The sequence below is a fragment of the Octodon degus genome, unplaced genomic scaffold (genome assembly GCF_000260255.1).
Source record: "Octodon degus isolate 3935 unplaced genomic scaffold, OctDeg1.0 scaffold00052, whole genome shotgun sequence".
Lineage (NCBI taxonomy): Eukaryota > Metazoa > Chordata > Mammalia > Rodentia > Octodontidae > Octodon > Octodon degus.
Genome location: NW_004524628.1, coordinates 2,397,827 through 2,417,926, shown reverse-complemented (window position 1 = coordinate 2,417,926; position 20,100 = coordinate 2,397,827). Strand labels below are relative to the sequence as shown.

The following is a 20,100-nucleotide window of genomic DNA, read 5'->3' as shown; positions in this document are numbered from 1 at the left end:
CTTCTGGACAGCCTCTCAGGGTGGTCACCCAAAAAGAATTTCAGCACTGCCTTGAGCAATGTCAGCCTCATCGCAAGAACGTTTCACAGTGTTTATTTGTGTCCTTGTGTCATAGCAGGCTTGGTCTCAACAGTCACCTTTCCTGTGGAGCTGTGTGCTTCTTCCATGTAGCCAAGGGACACCTGGCATTGCAGCTCCTGACCCTGAGCGCCATATCTCCGCACACACTGGGACCTCCCCTCTGCCCAGCTAATTCAGCCTCCCTCCAGGCCTGGCCCAAACGCCACCTCTTCTTTGAGCACCGCAAGTCACAGGGCAAGTCACTACCCCACCTAAACTCCAGGTCACACCCCCTCGGTCCCTGCAGGATCTTTCCCTCCCCTTTCAGCCCACTGCTCAGATCCCACCTTTTAAAGGTCACCAGTCATCACCACTGGGATGGCTATCTGAGTCACCCCTGGATCTTCACAGCACTGAACTGTGTGTGTGAGACCTTCTTTTCACTTTGTATTGAGTCTCATCACCTCTAGTCACAACGCAGAAGGATTTCTAATAGTGTATTTCAAATCAAGCTGGCTTAGAGTGTTCTTTTAATGTCCCTGGACAACTGGCTGCGTTCTAAGTATTCTAAACCTTACTCACGGGTCCTGGGTCCACACCTTAACTGAAGGCAAGTTTGTTTCATGCACAAAATGTGTGCAGAACATAGCACCCAAGAGCATGCCCACATGTCAGCGTGAGCCCAGACAAACCTGTGTGTGGCCAAGGCAGGACAGTGGGCAGGGACAGAAGAGGCTGACGGAGTTTCTTTGGAAGGTGGCCTGAGCAGCTGCCTTTGCTCCCAGCCCAAAGCCTGGGTCTGAGAAGTGACACTCCTGGAATGCTGTTTGATGCGCGAGCAACAAAAACTGACTTCCAAACCACAGACACATTTGAGTTGTCCATTGACTCCTTTATGAACAATTTCAAGGTGTATTTCATGAGATCCTAGGGTACGTAATTTAGTGACCAGTGGATTCCATTGATTCCGATGGAACGTTTTCTGGTTGTAAAGAAATCCACTGCGATATTCCGTAGTCACTGTGTATTCCCTAATGCTACAGTTGCAGCTCCCAGCCAGCAACAGGAAGCCTCCAGCACAGCGGTGAGGCCACGACCAACCGACCGGAGCTGGGCCCCAGTCACTCACACCATCCACACTCACAGAGCCAGCAGAGGAGCTGGCCTTACTGAAAAAGTGACAGAGTGTCATATAACATGCAGGTGTCCCCACTTGTCATTGGTGGTTGCTCAGCCAATATACACTCGAGGGACCAAGGGGAAGCCCCAGGGGTGTTCTGCTGACTTGGCAATAACTGCGCGTCACAAAGGACCTTAATGTTTGCCTGGGAGAAGCGCTTGCACTCTGGCCCACCCCTCACACACGGCAAATTCTCCTGCCCCATCTGTGCTGTGGAGGCCCTGGGCAGCCACCTGTCCCAAGCTCTCAAAGCGGCAGTGAATGCTTCCCACTTCTGCCTGATCCTCATCCGCTACTCCGTCTGGACCTTCATAACTCTGTCTCCTATGGCCTGGGGCACTGCTTCAGGGACATGCCAGGCTTCCATGCTGAGAAGGACTTGGGTTGTTTTGTTTGGTTTTGGTTTGGTTATGTCATGTTTTTGTTTTGTTTTAGGACCTGAATCCTGAACTCAGGACCTTTGCACTTAGCTACACCTGGCTCCCCTTCTTTGGAGACAGGTCTCATAGGAATGTGGCTCAGGCCGGGCTCAAGCTTGCCATCCTCCTGCCTCATCCTCTCAGAGTGCTGGCGTCCCAGGCCTGCTCCACCATACCCGGCTAGAGCTCGACTTCTCAGAAAGCTCTCAACCTCCCCTACATCTTCACTTCAATTCTACCCACGAGGCTTTTATTATGAAGTATGCATTCCACGGGCCACCCCTGCTCAGAGACCTTTTAGCACCCCCAAACACACAGCCTTCAGGTGAACGCTTGGCTCCAGAGTCTGCCAGCTGGGGCCTCCACGATAGCTCTCCCTCCGACCCACCTGAACACAGGAGCAAGAGACACGTCCCACAGGCCACAGTGTCATCTCCTGACGTCGCTCCTGCTAGCTGCAGTTCTTCCAGTTCCCACCCAAATGTCAGCTATCCCGCAGCAGGCAGGAATTTGCCCCTCCTACGACATCCATGTCTGTGAATAACTACTACGAAGACAACAATATGCCAGATAGTAATTATTATAATTGTCCTAACTTGTTTTGAAACTGTCTCACTGCTATTTGTTTCTCAATAAAATTAATAATAATAAAAAAAAAGTCCATGTGCCTTGTCCTAAACCGTATTCTTTGGAATCTGGGTTTCACGACGTTCTGCAAGGAACGGAGGAGGAGGGGGAGGGAGGGAGCAAGCACCACCATCTCGTAAAATGCTAAGTATTCTGTATCCTTTTGGGTGGCTGCATAGCACATGTCCATGTATTTACAGTGCAAAGCCAAATGAGCTGAGAATCCCACAGATTTAAAAAAAAAAAAAAAAAAAAAAAAAACTAAACTAAACGAAGCATTTCTCTTGGACTTTCGACTGACCCCTTACCGTAGATCTCTGGAGCACAGCCTACACTGCTCACTGGCACCCTCTACCCTCCACTTTACAGGCGTCGCCGCAATACGTACACTGGCCTGAAACTCAGTAGGGGCAGGCCTGAAACTTGCCAGGGAGGCAGGTGCAGGCAGACATGTGGATGTGCCACCTCCTGGCACACGTTGTTGCAACGGGCACTCTCCAGCTTTGGCCTCTCGGAGCTCACCGGGCTGGAACTCGACTTCCACGGCCCAGGAGAGTCCACTCAGGAGCCGTGGGTTTGGAAGAGCCTGGACAGGAACATGAGGTGGGCAGCATGGTGTCCCCTTGGGTCCTCATGTGCATCACTGCCCTGGGCCTGGTGTCCCTGAAGTGACACAGGCCAGGCTGACAGCCCCCTTCAGGGAGAGCCACAGGTTGACAAAAAAGACACGATGGTCAGAGAAGATCCTGATGGAAAACCCAGCTCCTCCAACCCGAAAATTGGAGGATCAAGTAGAAAGCTTGTGTGAGAGCCCCACGCACAGCCACGGCACATGTGTCAGGTGGGGACACAGCCGTCCCTACAGCCAGTCTTCCTGTGCTCTGGAGCCTGAGCCCTGGTGCTCTCATCTGAGGAGCGGATTCAGCGGTGCGCTGGGCCTCCTGCTGGCCGCTTCCTCCTCTGCACCCTCCCAGCACACAGACAGGCGCAGCCAGGCGTCCCTGTCCGCAGAAGGCGACTCTTGCTACAGGGCCATCCCTGCCTCTTCCCTTCTGCAGGGTGCTTGTAAGCCACAATTTATACATCAGGTTCTGCTGTGACCTAAACCATCCGCACTAGGGTGAGATGGGCCCCCTTCTGGTACACCGTGTTCATGCCCACTTGAGGCCCTTTTTTTTTTTTTCATGGTTCCGTTTATTTTTAACCCCACAAAGATCAGAACCACTTTCCACTTGGGTGGCCTGTCCACCTTTCACAGTCGGGGTCAGGTTTCTCAGAACGCAGGTATTTGAACGCGACTCTCCAGGGACTGCAAGTTTTCCCAGGGGGCGCTGTGCCGCCTCGCGGGCTCCAGCTTGACCCTCCCTGCCCAGGGCCGCCGACCACTGGGTCGGCTTCTGCCCTCCCGAGCTCCCCTCCTTCTGCTCGCGCCTGCCCTCTGCCCCGACCCCTTCCTGTTTCCGTTTCACATCCTCTCAAAGTCGGAGCCCCCTCCCTCCGTCACTCGGCCCTGAAGCCACAAGGCAGCCTGGAAGAGAGTCGTGGGATGAGGCGAGGTGGGGCGCGCTCAGGGTGGTGTGGCGTGGCTGAGACCTGAGGCACTGTCGTGGGGGGCTCGCGGCTCAACTCCGCCCCACCTCCAACTGGAAAGCGTCTGCTCCCCCACCCCCAGCACACCAGGCTTATAAACTTACAATGCAAGATTTCATCATGGAAAAGTTGGCTCTTCATAGAGTCCAGAAAAATTAGTTGCCCATTTAGGGAAAAATTATGCCTCCTTACTTTAAACCATACATTAAAATAAAGCCAAAATGATTTCATATTTTAAACCTCAAAAATGAAATTATGGAGCATCAGAAGAACAAATGAGAGATTATTTTTCCTAAGTGAGGAGTGGAGATAGCTTTCTATGTAACAAAAAATTCAGGGCTAAAAAGGAAAATAATACTTAGTTTAAAATTAAACATTCCTACAATACAAAAGACATGGTGAAAAAGTAAAAAAGGTGAGCTAGGAGAAGCAGCAGATACATTAAAGGCGTACAATCCCGGAACAACAGGAAAAAAAATGAAGAGGAGATAGGGAAGGAGAGGCAGATGGAAAGTATGAGCAGGTCATTTATAAAAGGGCAGTTAGTGAACCACTGGCCTTCTTTTAAATCAGTTCTTTCCAGATCAATCTGATAGTTAACCTATTTGTTACTAAAAATCACTTTTTCTGGAAGCTGAATGTCACGCTTCGTATTTTTTTAATGTATGGCTACAACTCTGTTGGATTCATGCCACAAAACTCCTCAGCAGAAAGGGCGAATTGTAAGCACAACCTGAGTTCAATCCTCGGTTCTGCCAGAGAGAGAGAGAGAGAGATAGACAGAGAGAGAGAGAAAGAGAGAAAGAGAAAGAGAAAGAGAAAGAGAAAGAGAGAGAGAGAGAGAGAGAGAGAGAGAGAGAGAGAGAGAGAGACTGTGTACGACTTGCAAGACAAGGAAAAACAAACAAGGGGCACAACTTCAACTGCACGGAGACAGCCACCAGGAAGTGTCCCCAGGCACCCCCACACAGCTCCTTCCCTGTCCTGGCATGGCTGACCCCCAAGGCACCTCTACCTTTAGGGCATCTTTCGCCTTGTCCTTTTATATTTTTTTACATAGTACTTTTCCTGAAAGCAACAAGCTAAATCCCACGGTACAGGCAGAACTGTTTTCTCCATCATTTTTGCTCTGCTTTGAATAATGGCCCTCAACTTCACAGTAAAAGAACTAAACATTTAGAAGCTGACACTTGTAGCAAATGATGGGGATCTGGGGGCCCTAATGGCAAGTGTACCCCACCCCAGCCCCATGTGCCCAGGGAAGGCCCAGCAGGAGCTCTGGGTCACCTCCACTTCTGAGTCCTCCTTCCCCACCTCCTGCCTTTGAAGACAAAGTTTTACTCTCTTGACACACAGGCATCGCTGAAGCCTGCCCCTGCTTCTAAAATAACTTTCCATGAAATACTCTGAAAGAAGCTTGACTGTAAATGCCATGATATTATAAGAAATGCCCGTGTTTGTGTGCGGTTACGTCTCGTGTAACTGACTCCGCGGGGTTTTCGAGGTGACAATGACTCGTTCTTGTCATTTCCAAAACCCAACACTCTTTCACTATACTGTGGCACCTTCTCAGTTCTTTAAACTATTTTTCTCTTCCAGTTCTCATGAACTGATGGTTCCTGTTTTTTTCTGAACTGATCATCAAAGCCAGGTTCTGCCAGTCTCCTTGTCACCCTCATTCTGTAACGAAGAACTAGAGCCCAAGTCCCTGTACCAGCTGTGACTCTGAAGCCCCTTGGGAACCTCAGCCTCCCTCTGTAAGTCATCATTTGGGGTGATGCCTGTGAATGTCAGAGAAAGGGAAAGGAGCAGGAAAATGACAACGTGGGTGAAAGTTCCGACTGCGGATCACAAGAGACTTTTGGTGGGAGGTGTGCCTCCGCTCCTGTGCCTGGAGGTGACAGCCCACAGGGGCTTCTTCCTGGGGACACATTCTCATGGCCTCCAGGGTGTGGATCACATCACATATAAGGATGAAACTGGTCTTTTTTTTTTTTTTTTTAGAAAATGTAAAGACCAATTTCCAGTTTTGAACCTCATTTTCTACAACTCAAGAAAAGTTAAAATGACCTAGTGACTCATGGAAATCAAAACAGGATTCCCGGCATACAGTGGATTCCAAGACCCGCAGCAGCAGACATCTCTGAGTGGCTGGTGCAAGCTGGCAGGACGTGGGACTGAGAGCACCTAAGGGACTAGCGCTGCGTTCATTTGCAGGTGCTGCCATGTGAAGTGCCACGAATGAAGGGGCGTAGGCCACCGACATTTACTGTGTCACAGTCCTGAAGGCTGGAAGTTGGGATCAGTGGGTCAACGGGACGAGGCTGCCTCAGAAGAGAGGATCTGCTCTGGGCTTCTCTGCCGGCTCCGTCTTCACACAGTGCCCTCCCTGGGGTGCATTTGTCTCCACATTGCCACTGCTTGCGAGGATACCAGCCACCTTAGGCTAAGGGCCCTATCCAGTATGTCCCCATCCTAACTAATTGCTCCTGTAATGACCCTACTGCCTAATAAGGTCACGTGCTGAGCTCTGGGGAGCACAAGAATTTGGGGAGATCCAAGTGAACCCGGAGGCCCCCAGCGTCAGATGACTCACAGTGTCTGGACTCCTACTCACTTTCTGTGTTATTTCCTCTGCCACCCTTTCCCCAACCTAGACACTTGGTGGTCTGCCCGTGAAACACTGGTCGCTGGATTTCCTTTCTGTGTCATTGTCTCTGCTAAGAAGGAGCCAAACCAAAGGTTGCTAAAAGCAGGGTGCTCTGAGTAGCTGAAAATCCCACTGCCGATTACAGGGTCCTCAGGAGTGGTCCTCACAGAGGATCCGCCAGGCCACCTGGAGGGTGGACGGAACAGGCCCGACCAGGTGGGGCGCGGGCTGCTGCACCTCTGCAGATATCGGCCACCCTGGGCCTCTGTGTGTGTCATCTGCCAGCCCTAACAGTGCTGGAAGGTGGAATCCAGGAAGAACTACACTCCGCAGAGGCTGCAGCTCTGAAGACAGTTGTCCCCTTCCTGCATGTGGAGTGCTATGTGCACCCAAAGGTCCACTGGAGGCAGGCCACATGGCCGAGGCCTGGAGGAGGAGCCTGTACAAATCATCTTGGCCACTGTCACCATGAGGGCCCTACTGTCACTAGGGAACTTTGTTTCAAATGTTCCTGAAGTTTCCTCTTTAGACACCCAATCTCCACTTCCTCATCCAAGTGTGTTATAAATGCAATTTGGCTTCAGGATGACTCTGGGGGCCTGGGATCCTCATGAAGCTCACAGTGTCCTGGTCACTGCTCTCCTATCTAACCATGACCCTGAGAATGAAGTCCCTATCCCCTGAGAGTACACCTCAAAACCACCACTGATCCCAAGGATGGCAATTCAGGCCCCCCAGGGCTTTCCTGGGGACAGGGGACCATACGTGGTGGCTTCCTTGTGTGCAAGGGCCTCCTGTTCACCTGTTCCCACCTCCCCTGGGGACACCTGGATGGGTGCAGGCCCAACCCACAGGACAGGGGAGCAGCTAATCCAGCTACTCAGGGAGTAAATATTTGATGGCCCTGAAACGGCAACCGTACTGGGGAGACAGAATAAACACTGAAAAACTACTGTGGGGCCAGGGCGTGGCTCAGGGGTTCTGTCCCCAGCACCACAAAACAAAACTACATTGATAGTTTTTGTGAACAATCAGGTAGGATTTAAAAAAAAAAAAAAAAAGGCTTCTCTTTGCTTATATTCGTATAAATAAACTGAAAGGATCTGTGAAAATGGAAGCAAAATGTCTCAGAGGGAACCAAAAGGAAGACAGGGGAGAGAATGTCCCCCGTGGGGTAAATTTTCAGACAATTTCATTTTTAATCGTATGGAACAATGAATTAAAACAGGAAAATCCTAGTCCTTTATTCGCCTCACGTGTAGACTGAAAGAGCCTGGCTGCCCCTCTCAGGGGCTGGGTGGAGCTCACCTGAGTTGGAACGGAAGCCCTAAGCCCTTCCAGCTAGGGACACACGGGTGGGCCTTGGGTGAAACTCGAGGCCTTAGTGGAGCTGCCTGGCAGGGGTTACAAGGACAGCTGCATCCCCTGAGAAATAACTCACCTGGACAATCACAAAAATATTTCAAACTGTATGTGATCTTGGAAAATAACTCAGAGAAGGTGGGCCACACACAGCCCACTGGAGACCCTCAGGGTCCGGAACACCGGGTCTGTAGTGCCCCTTCTAACCCCAGAGGCCTCAGTTTGCTAAACTGTAACCTGGGTTTACCGTACCCAGCATTTGAAAAGTGGGACGTGGGGTTTAAGCAACTTCACAGGCGCACACACTTGGCCCATTAGGTGCTCCACAAATCCTACCCTCTCCATCCCCCACCACTGCCAGGACACCCTTTCAAAATCAAATTGATACACTCTGAGCAGCAGTGTGGCTGGTCCCTCCCAAGTTCAGCGCAAGATAAAATGAAAGCCTGCAGCCTGAGGAGCAGAAGGCTGCATTTCCCCCAGCAGAGGATGAGGGAGAACGCTACCTTCCGAATCTCTTTGCTCATTTGCTCAGATGACTCTGGGCCCCTAGCTTCTGAAATGTGAAGGACAACTTCTGTTTCACCGAGACAGCCGTCACCTCCTACGGACTGTCCATTTCACAGAGAATGACAGGGATTAGAGCTGAAAGACACTGAGGTGAGGCTGTGCCCCAAGGGGTATCTGACAGCAACAGCAGCTACTTCTCCCCTCTGAGTGGCCGTCCCTGATCTGTCCAAGGTCACCATAATGAACTCAGCCAGTGAGCAGGCAGAACAGGTGACATAACTTTGGACAGTTGAGGCAGTCACGGGCAGCGTCATCAGTTAGCCAGGACTTCCTGGTTTACAGCCACCTCTCGTGCTGCTGGGTGGCAGTCTGCCCTCATCCGTGTCTCACTTGTTCCCTCCACAAATCTGACTGAGCAGGTGCTGCAGAGGACTTCAAAGAGACCACTGCGCGGAGAGGATGGGCTGCCCATCTGTCAGGCGGGGCCCTGCGGGACTGGGCTGAAGGGCTGTCTGAGTGGAATCAATTCACAAAATCTGAGATAGGGTTCTACATAAGCAATGACAGTTACCAACCGCGTGTTTCAGTCCTGGATACTGCTAGCATCAGATCACCAGCTGCCCTAGTTGGTGAGTCCCCAGCTCCGTTAGGACACAGGGACGAAAGAGAGAACAGGACACATCAGAATGGCTGAGTCTAAATCACCGCCATGGATGTCACTGTCCATACCCATTGTACTGTATTTTTTTTTTCACGTCCTTGGTCCCCATCAGTGAAACCTGTGTGGCAAGGGGAGCTACTTGCATGGAAGGAGGGAGGCGCCCAAGAATGTTTGGCGCAGCGGCAAGGTTCTCTAGTGGAGTGCCACAGGTGTCTACTCTTGGGCTCCACGGATCCAAATGATTAAGTGAAAGGGAAACCTCTCCCACTTCATAGTTTAAGTTAAAGAATATGTGAGTCAAGTCTAGATTAAACTCAGGACAGTATGAAGTTCTACTGAAGTCAAAAAGTATCAAACACACAAAAGTGTGTTTGCCTCAAGTGCAGAATGTGATCCATATAGGCTTGTGGCTTGTCCCCACACAAAGGTGAAGATGGTGGGCTGGCCACGAGGAGGACAGCGTGGGTGCCCGTGATGGGTGAGGCATCACCCTCTAACTGGTGTTCTGGACAAGGTCGGTCACTGCAGGACGACACTGCCAGAAAGGCAAATCAGGCCAGGGGAGCCGACGTGTTGGGATGAATTATTTCCTGGAGCAGTGTAGGGAAGGAAGAGCTTGGACACGTGGCGAGGGCCAGAAGTCTGAAGTGCTCTAGGATGAAGGAGCCACACGCATGCGTGGAAGAAGGTGTGCACACTCGTAGAAGGCATGTGCGTGCTTGGAGAAAGGCACAGGCGTTAAAGACAGCGGGCGCCTACAACAACTGCAAGCGTAGAGGAAGCCCAGCGTGCACCCTTGTCACTCCACTTCTGGGAAGGACAGATGTACAAAGACTGAGGTGTGGAGTCGGGATTATCCCAAGAATCACAGTTATGCCTGAGCAGCTTTGGGGACAGGCTCAGGTGTAAATATCTAAGTGCCTGACATAACTGGTGGCCCTAGACTGGATACCGCAGCTTACGGTGCTGCACGAAGGGAAAGACCCAGTCCAGATCAGCAGCCTGGGACTCACCCAGGGCTCCTTCAGCAGGCAGCGCCCTCCCCACACCGAGTCCCGAGGGAAGAGTGTGCTGGCAGTGTCAGTGACTCCGAGCTGCATGTGTCCCCACTCCCGACAGAGCCTCAGAGGCAACGGTGTCTTTCTGGTGGCCACATTGCCACAGTGAGAGGAAGCCAGAACTCAGCTTGGGACTGTGACACCATGTCGGAGTGAACACAGTTCCAGGTTCCCCAGTTGTCTCTGCAAAGCCCCTAGAGACTGCTAAATCCATCTGGGGAAAAAAAAAAACCGACACAGGCATGCTCAAGCCCACTTTCCTCAGCATGGATGTGTTCTCTTTAGGGAAGGCCCGTTGCCACTTGGGCATGCCCCCCAGCGCCCCTGAGCCCCCTGCTGGCTGCTCCTTCCCAACCACATCAGCTCATCCATCACCATGGTCTCCACAACACACAGATGCATGGTGGGGTTCCCTTCCCAGACATGGTGGGACAGAGCTCAGCTACCCGGGAGCAAACCAAGAGGAAGGCAGAGTGTGGGATTCCTGGGGTGCTGAAATCAGAGGAGACCAATCACAGCTGGCATAGAGACCTGGGACCAGAGAAATGTCCTGTGCTGGGGAGCAAGTGGCACAAGGATACTAATCACTATAAGAACAGCCAGGACTGTTGAATGCCTACTGTGACCTACCCTACGCAGTGCTTTCTGAGAATTTTTCCTACAATAATTGCCTTCATCCTCTGAACAACCGCTTCTGGTAACCATCCTGTATTTCCAATTTACAGATTAGGAAAGTGAGGTTAAGCACTGAGTAACTTCCGTGCATGCAGCAGGTGGCTGGCCATGCTGAGGGTGGCCCAGTCAGGGCTTCATCATGGGCTCTGCGGCCTCTCCAAGGACAGATGGCCTGTACCTAAACAGCACACAGCTCAGCACCTGGGGAGGAACCAGGGGCAAAGCCTGGAATATGAAGGGTAAGGTCAGGGCCAGGACAGGACCGGGTCCCAGCACACAGTCCCTCCCATGTGGTGGATGTCATTTGTGCCTCAGATAGCTTGTGCTGTGCAGAAGAGAGGCACCTTGAGCAGCACAGGACAGGGGACAGGAAGGCTCGGGCCTGAGGGCCACTGGCCACCTTCAGGGCCCTGTCCTCTCATCCTCGCAGCCTGTGTGTTTCTTAGCATCTGTGCCTTAGCACAGTTTAGTGCTTCTCCCTTCAAAAGTTGTCCAAAGCCAAGGTTGGGGGGCTCGCAGGCCCCCAGCAGGAGCCAATCTCAGACTTCTGCACAGCAGTCTGCTCTGTCCCTGGAGTGACTTTGTGGGAATACATTTGTCCCACTTGGTCCACACAAGAGCCATTCCAAGACCCCTGGCAGATGTCTGAAACAATTGACAGTATCTAACCTTCTGTATCCTGTTTTGTCCCTAGACATCTGAACCTATGATAAAGTAGCATTTATAAATCTGGCACAGTAAGAGATACATGCTAATAACAAAACAGGATAGTTGTAACAGTATACTGTCGTGACACTGCCAGCATCATTATTGTGCCCTGGAGTCATTGTTACATACAATAAGGTTACTTGGACTCAAATACTGTGACTGATGCTTTGACAATCTGGTAACTGAGATTATAGCTAAGTAACTAATGGGCAGGCAGCATATAGAGCCTGGATACTCTGAACAGAAGAGTGGTTCATGCTCCAGGGAGCAGAGAGCAGACCTGTGAGAGAGTCCATCATACCATGAAGCCCACCACACAATTGAAAATTAATCAGCTGTTGGTCTCTGGAATGCAGTGCTTTGGGGATACTCCTTGACTGTGGATTATTGAACCGGGGAAAGAGGCACCATAGACGGGGCAATCCACTGGAAAACTCTCTCCCTCTCCACACGGAAAACCTCATGCACAAACTGCAGCTGGTAGCCATGTGTGAATACATTTAGACTTGAATTAATTGATAAATTAATTAGCTAAATAAATAAACCTTCCAGTCAGGTTCCTAGTTACACTGACCACATTTCTGTCACTCAGCAGCGCCATGTGGCTTGTGGCCAGGGCACTGGGCAGCTCAGAGGCAGAATGGTTGTATTGTTTCAGAAAGTTCCACTGGACCACGCTGCTTCGGGGGTTGGGAAGCCACAAAAAGTCACCACATGCCTTCCGCGGCCCTCAGGGCTTTCGCTTTCTGCCTTCTTTCTGTGTCTTTCACTCCATTCTCTGCTCAGGCTAGAAGCCCCGTGGTACCCTGGCTCACAGAGGCCAGGCACTCAGTGGTGGGACAGTGACACATTTCTGAGGTTGAAGTGAGTAGAGCAGGCTAAGCGCACCAATGGTACCCAAAGGCCAAGCCATTCCTAGCTGACCTCCGGATTTATTTCACCAGTGATAGCTCGATCCTCCCTCTGCACCATGCAGCAAATCAGCCGCAGGAATAAGTCAAAGCTCCAGGCAGGATGCTGGAGAAACTTCATGTACAGTGATTCAGCTGGCAGCCATGTGTGGCTACATTTACACTGGAGTTAGCTGATATTAAATAAACCTCCCAGTTTCCACAAAGGCCTTGGCCAATCCTCCTGTGCTGCCAGCGTCCTTCCTCTAACTTGTCTTATGACTTCAGAAAGGCTGCTGGAGTTCTAGCCTTCACCTCTCCTGTCAGGCAGGAGACAGACAGTAAGTGGTAAGCAAATGATGAATTAAGTCTCCTAAAAGCTTCGCTTAAAGAGCTTTTTCAGAATCTCCAGCAAACCCCTCCAGTCTGAGTCTTTTATTGAACATCATATCTGTAAAAGAGCCTGAGAAAGCCAATATTTAATCGGAAGTGTTGCTGTCCTTGACAACATAAAAGTTACCTTTGAAAACACAGGAGGCAGAAGAAAATGGACATGGGATAGGTGACCAGAAGTCCTCGCAGCTAAATCTGTACTAGCATTTTCTATCCTGAGGGTATAACTGTGGACACTTTGCTTCTCAGTGACGAGGTCCACTTGGAAAAATAACCAGAAGTAACAGAATAAGAACCAAATCTCACTATGTAATTCAGGCTGGCCTCAAACTCACTAGGTAGCCCCATCTGGCCTCAAATTTGTGACCATCTCCTGCCTCAGCCTCCCAGTGCTGGAATTCCTGGCATGTGCCACCACACCTGGCACGTTTAGGAAATATTTACGTTCACTAACAAAATGACAGGTAGACCACCATTGTCCTGCTCGCCAAGTGGCACTGATGCGGCTCCGCTCTGGGGCTTTGCTTCGCACAGAGGGCCTGCTCACAGACTCACTCATGTGTCGCAAGCTCCGTCCCTGTCACTGTCCAGAGGAGGAGCACAGGGAGCCAGGTAGAGAGGTGCTGAGGTCCCCGGGATAGGGATGAGGGGTGGGCGAGGTCTCAGTGGTGCCACAGACATTGGCATGTGTGTCGTTGTCGGTGCCCAACTGCCATGAGTACAGCACCACGTTGCTCTCGGCTCCAAGGCTGTGGTGGAGTCTGTTACACTCTTCAGCCCGCTCAGTGACGGAGGAGCAGGAACACACACAAGCCCTGTTACCAGTCGGCATAGCCGGGGCCAGGGGACCCCTAGCAGCTGTGGGCTCTCAGGGGCAGGGGCAGGGGCAGGGCACTCCTAGCAGCTGTGGGCTCTCAGGGGTGGTACTTGCTGTTATTCCACCATGGGTCTAACATCCAGAGCCTTAGCCTCTTTCTTCCTGCTTCCCTCCTTGCCCCTGTCTGGAATGTCGAGGTCAACAGCCTTCTTTTCCTCCGGAGCACTGGGATTACAGTATGTGCCACCACACCCTGTTTTCGGTGGCCAGCACAGCGCACCTTGGCCCTGCCCAGCATGAGGTACCAGGGATCGAACCCAGGTCCTTGCACTCGCCAGGCCAGCACTTAGACCACTGAGCTATCTCCCTAGCCTCCAGCAGCCTTCTTGCAAGCCTAAGGCAAGTTGGAGGAAGGAAGCCAGTGCTCGAAATGCCAGAGCAGGAGGATGGATTGATTAGCTGGCTGCCTGTGGACCTTGTCCCGTACAACTTGCTTCCTATGTGAGAAGAGCACAGGCGCAGGATCAGAACCCTGTATCTGTGCAACAGCAAGAGAGCCTGATGCTTCATGGAGTCACCATTTTACACAAGTGCCTTCAGGTCTGGCTGAATGCAAAGAAGGCCCAGCAGCCCTCCTATACTTGGTCACCTGCCCAGGGAGAGCTGCTGAAGTGATATTTCCTGCCATTGTTGAAAATTCCCTTATTTTTCGGATGACAAAATTTTAAAAGGCCGGGTGGGGGAAGGGCAGGAGTGCTCACTTCAGGGTGATCCGTGTAGGAAGCAGAAGACAGGCAGAAAAACCACAGTGGTGAGATGCGCCGCCACCCTCAGCTTTTCTGATCACACCAGACGTGGGAACATCTATTCATCATCAGGCGGAATCCTCGGAGAGCAGCCAAGCCCATCCTCCTTCCTGTGGGTCCAACTTCCTGCCAAGCTATGATCGGCTTTCCTTTGCCTGAGCTCTGTGAGCCCCAGAACCCTAAGGGCACTGAGTTCCTGATCCCCAGGCCCAGCCAAGTAGGCACAGAGAGGTCCTCAGGGTCACTCCATGAATGAAGCTGCCAGGACATCCCATTGCAACACACACACACACACACACACACACACACACAATCTACACCTCATCAGCACATGCGGTCTCAGCCCTGATAAAAGCATGTTCATTCAGAGTGAGGACATAGAGGTCTCCAGGTTTCTGTTTGACAGGCAGCACCATGCAGCGCAGCCATTCACAGGACCGTGGGCTGGGCCAAGGGTGACCTTTGGAATTGGCAAGCACGGGCCATGCCATGCTGAGCCCAGTCTAGTTTTAAATGTCTCTTACCTAACTTTTTCACTATGAGTCACCCCCCTGTATTGTGATGATTTTCAAATAACCAGGATCTGGTGGCTGGCACAAAATGGGCTGCGCCCCCTGCAGGCGCAGGTCCACCCAGCAGCCAGGGTTCCAGGCCTGTGGCCTGCCCGCGTGGGCTACACACAAACCCTGCTGGCCACCTGCGTCTCCTGTATCTCCTGTCCTAAGTAGCCACATGGGGCTCCCCTGTCGCCTGTGTGTCTCAGGAGGGGCTGCCATATATAGGAATCCTAGGACTTGGAGTGAGGCAAGAGACCTTCCTGGGGACACTGGGGTGGGGGCTCAGCAGTGCATACATAAGTTACCACCATGTGCTTGGTCTGAACAAAATGGGAGCTGTCCTTTTGTGATGATGCTGGTGACGGCGACAATAGCACGACATTCAGAACCTCAGGTTCTCTCAGGAGACAGCCAAGGAGCATTCCTTCTCTGCCTAAAGATCGATTCTCTGTGAATGCAAGACTTGTCCTGGGCTTGTGGACACAGGAAGGGGCTTGCTCCAGAGGCAGAGAATCAACCCTGGACGGATTCCCCAGGACAGGGGGACCCATGGAGGCGCCAAGGAGCCCAGTTTCCTCTCTGGATGAGCAAATTTGTTCCTATAGTCATGTCATCTCCTATAACTTGTGTGCCAACCAAAATCTCACCAGACTCACAGGGCTGGTGCAGTTAGAATCCTCATTTCACAATGAGGAGGGTGGGACACTAAGAATTTAAGGAACTTGCCCTGCTTGAGGGTGAACCCTCCACATGGTTGCTGGGGGTGGAGACACAGCTAGGCAGGAGGCACGGAGAGCCCAGGTCCCGCTGTGACACAGAGAAAGTGGGAGGCAGAGCCACCAAGCCACGAGCTGTTCCTTGGGTAGAGGGCACCATGGTAGTAGGACCCTGGGCAACTTCCTGATGTCACCAAGCTGAGGGCATTTTCTCTTTATAGTAAATGTCCTTTTAAACTACATGCTAGTTTTTGCCATAGCGTGTGCCTTTCTGTGCCTGCTGCCTGTCACCAGGCAGGATTGGTTCCTCCAGCAGTGGGCAGATGCTGTCCGGACATGCCCTGTTCTCATCCCTTCAGTGATTTTGCTTCTGGCTTTGGCAAATGACTTTCTTCTCCTGGCAAAAGTGATCCAGTATGAATTCCCAGAATCCATGCAGCTCCCTGAATCCTCTGTAGAGAACACAGCCAATGTCACGCCAACAGCAGCTGGCTCAAAACCCTTTCTCACTCCTCCCAGGAGAGCTGGCAGCCTGTGACCCAGTGGCAAGCCCCACGCCGGGACCTGTGCAGGGACCAGTGCCTTCCCAGGATGGCAACCAGAATGCAGTCCGCATACCCTTAGACTCACTGCGAGCTGCAGGTGGCCCTGCCCTGGCACTCACAGAGGTGACTCACCATGAGAACCCAGGGCTGGCCTGCCACCTTGGAGAAAGCTGGCATCTGTCCTGCAGAGCTGAGCTGACTCTCAGCCCCTGGCAACACCCCCTGCTGGTCTTGGAATAGCAGCATCCTGCTTCTGAAATGACCTAACTACCCCAGGGCCACCATCCAGCGCCTCCCAGGCCGGGTGACTGAGGACCCAGTAACCAATATTCACAGCACCTCCTACACTGGGCCTGACTCTGAGCATGGGGCAGAGACTACCTCCCCGAGGCTGGGCCACCTTCTGTGGCAGCTGGAGGCATGCTCCATCCTCCAGGGGGCTGAGCCTTGCTCAAGTGGCGCCATCCAAGGCTTGTGGCCTCAGGGTGTGGCAGGGCCTGTTATCTGGAGGTTGGACCCCACCCAGTTATCTAAACTCAGAAAAACAATCCTGAGCAGACAAACAGAACTAGAAGGGGACAGAATCCCACAGAGCCACTGAGCCACCCACCTGCAGCTCCAGTCTTTATTTATTTATTTTTTTTAATTATTTCAACCTCTCCCTCCCTGTGTTTCTAAGAAAAGCGAAGTGTCAGGGAAGGTTCCCCCTTGTAACCTTGCTCTCAGATCTTAAGCTGACTGAATCTTCCCACTTGGCCTGTCACTAGCAGGAGGCCAGCCTTGCCCCATCCTTCTGCCCAGTCCCCAGGCATCTATGGCTCAGAGGCAGGGCATCAGCGCAGGATGCTAGGGGCAGCTACAGCTCTGGGCAACCTGGCCTTGCCTAAACAGTGGGTTTTTCATTAAACAAACTGTTCGTTTCCTCAAGACAGGAGCTAAAAGTCCTCCACAGGAGCCAAAGGAGATGCCTGGGAAGCCTAACATGTTCCTGACAGGGACAGAGCCCTCAGAAAAGTGGGTCCTGACTGCAACCCACAGAGCTGGTGCAGAGCTGAGAGCGCATCCCCTGAGCGGCAGTGACATTCAGTGTTTACTTGAACAGAAGACCATACAGCCAAGCCCCAGAGGCTGGGGGACCCTGCTACGAGCAGGGGCTGCTCAGAGCCATTCCACTTATAGAAAGCAGTGCTGACTCAGTATTACCCAGGAAGCCCACACTCTCAAATACGGCACCAAAAAAGCTCCCTGTCATGCCCTGCTGGCTGGGGCGCTGCTTTTTACGCAAATTTTTTTTTACAAAATGTTTATCATAAAGTATTTATGACATTTTTGCCGTTTCATTTACAGTAACCAGGACGACATTTAAAGACATGTTTCCTGTATTTTACTTAACAGTAAAGCTAACCTCCACCAGAACAGCAACTCGGAAAAACAGCCACCAACAAGTGTCAAGTTTGACCTCAACCACTGCAAACAACCCTATCCTCAGCCTTCCTCCTCCTAATCCTCCGTCCTAGCCCCCAGAATATTTTTTATTCTTTAGCATTCATGGGCAGAAAAGAATATAAAAAGAGTTCCTGGTGCGGTTCATGCACATTTGGAGAAAGAAGCCAAGCTTTGCCTTGTCTTTGTATCTCTGGCACTGAAGCCAGGAAGTCGGGTAGCTCAGACCGGACCACTCAGACCAGGCAGCCAGAAAGGGCTCAGGGCTCTTTCCTCCACCGCTGCGAAGCGGAAGCTCTCTCAACCTCAGTGGCCCTGGCTTAGCACAGTTTCACCCACCTCCGTCTCTGAGCCTTGTGTCGGCTTCTGGAAAGGAGTCCCAGGCAGCTCAGTTTCCAGACAATCACCACTATCTCTGCCATCTGCTCCAAGACATCTCACAGTGCAGAGAGCACCCACGCTCACCTAGTGAACGATCAGACAGCTCCCCGGAGAGCTGGCCCTACACAGCCCCTCTGGGGGAGAAAGCAGGCAGAGGAACTCGGCTAGAATTACAGATCTGCAAAGTCCAAACGGAACGCAGTGTCCATTCAAGGACAGGACGGCTTTGACACAGCTCAGACCCTGTGGCACATGCACAAGTCGTGGGAGAATGGGAAAATGTCAGAAACAAACTCACCAGGGAGAAGCCGAGGGCTCCACCTTCTCAGAAACTCTCCTCTGACCGTCCCCAAGCATGCACGGGCTCAGACACAGCTGCTGAGGTGCTTTGAAACTTAAAAAGTAGCTCCCGTACACAGTCACTTAGTTTCCCCCATTCCCAATGATGTCCACTCGATTAAGACTAGAAAAAAAAAAAAAAGGCGCACACACCTCAGCCTGAGCCCACATTCTCATTGGGACGAGATGACTCATGCTGACTCAGAGCGGCCACTTCCTCTCCCGACATTCTCTTCATACTTGTGAGCTGGGCTGGTCCGGTTCCCAGCGTCTCTGCCGCCCTTCCGGAATGAACAGCCTGCCTGCCCCCATATGCCTGTGGCCCAGGGATTGGCTGCACTGGGAAACTGCCTCAGTAAGGGACTTGGGAACACCTGGAGGACAAAATGTGTGAATCTCGCGTGCATTTGAATGTCAAATACACCCTGAAACTGGGGATTGTGTTGCACAGAGCAGAGAGGGAAAGAGCAAGACGCTGGCCAGCTCTCAAAGGCAGCTGGGCTTGCTCCGCTCTGCTAAGGCTCGACTCCTTCCTGCATCTCCTCTGACCTAAAACTTTCAAGGGATCTAACATCAGCAGCGCCTCCCGATGAAGGTATGGCACTCTGACTTGAAAATTACTGTTGAATGCTTATATACAAGAAGCAGGAGTCACCCGGTTTTCTTTTGAATGATGCAGAGGGCGGGGCCGTCTTCCGCTGCTTGAAGCATTTTTCAATTATGAGAAGCCCTGGGGAGAGGCTCAGTAGCCTCTGGTGAAGCCACAGGGCTGCTGTAACTGTATTGAGCCAATTGGTAGCCTGTGGAGGGTGACACACCCAAGGTCACACTGAATAGGATTTTTTTTAAGATTGATTGATTGATTGATTGATTGGGGACAGGAGCTTGCTCTGCAGCTCAGACTTCTAATGATCCTCCTGTTTCAGCTATCCCAGAGCTGGGATTATAGGCGTACACCACCATACCTGGTTTCAGTGACCTGCATGGCATGTGGTACCAGGGATGGAGCACAGCTCCTTGCACTTGCCAGGCAGGCACTTAGACCGTTGAGCTGTCTCCTCAGCCCCTAAATAGGATTTAGAACCTGTTGGTATGCAGACCCCATTTTGATGCCCCCCAAGGCTATGAGAAAATACAGATATTATATTTGGGAGGAGGAGAGAGACCCAGGGGAGGCTTGTGGCTACAGAGCTGTGTCCCTGTCCTTGTCCTGGAGGGGTCAGAGGACCCATCTCCACTTGCAACTGGATTCATCTGAGGGGAAAAAGTTCTTGCTCATTATTTTATATTCCAGATAATTTATTGGGAAAATTGGAACATTTCGCTTCAGATGAAAGTCAGTGTTTTGAGCTTCCTGTGAAAGCTGTCACATTGATGCCATTTGGTCAGATCTTCCTATTTTTAAAGTTTTGTTTGTTTTGTACGTTCCTTTGCTAGATTTCCAGAAAACTGCAAAGCTTGTTAGTCTACTGGACTGTCTTTGCCTCACAACTCATTGCAGTATGTTTTGTTTAGGGTGAAAGTAGGGGTAGGGGTGGGGCTGCAGCCCCAGGGACTGACTGGAGAGAGTCAGGGTGCAGCAGCCCGTGAGAGGAACACCTTGACCCGGAGCTCAGCGGGGGTTCTAAGGCAGGAGCCAAGCTTGTTGTGTTTGTCCTATATTGGGCAAATCAGCCTTTCCCCTATGTATGAAGACGTTTCGTAAGTCAACTC

The 20,100-nt window shown here is 51.7% G+C and overlaps 1 long non-coding RNA gene across 1 annotated transcript in view; it reads right to left on the bottom strand.

The window, feature by feature from the left end:
- Nucleotides 1-18,523, bottom strand: part of LOC111817225 — a 111,384-nt gene extending 92,861 nt beyond the window's left edge. Inside the window, exon 1 of the long non-coding RNA XR_002821474.1 lies at nucleotides 18,347-18,523. This is a non-coding gene — a long non-coding RNA (uncharacterized LOC111817225). The remainder of the gene's footprint in view (nucleotides 1-18,346) is intronic.
- Nucleotides 18,524-20,100: the final 1,577 nt, after the last annotated feature.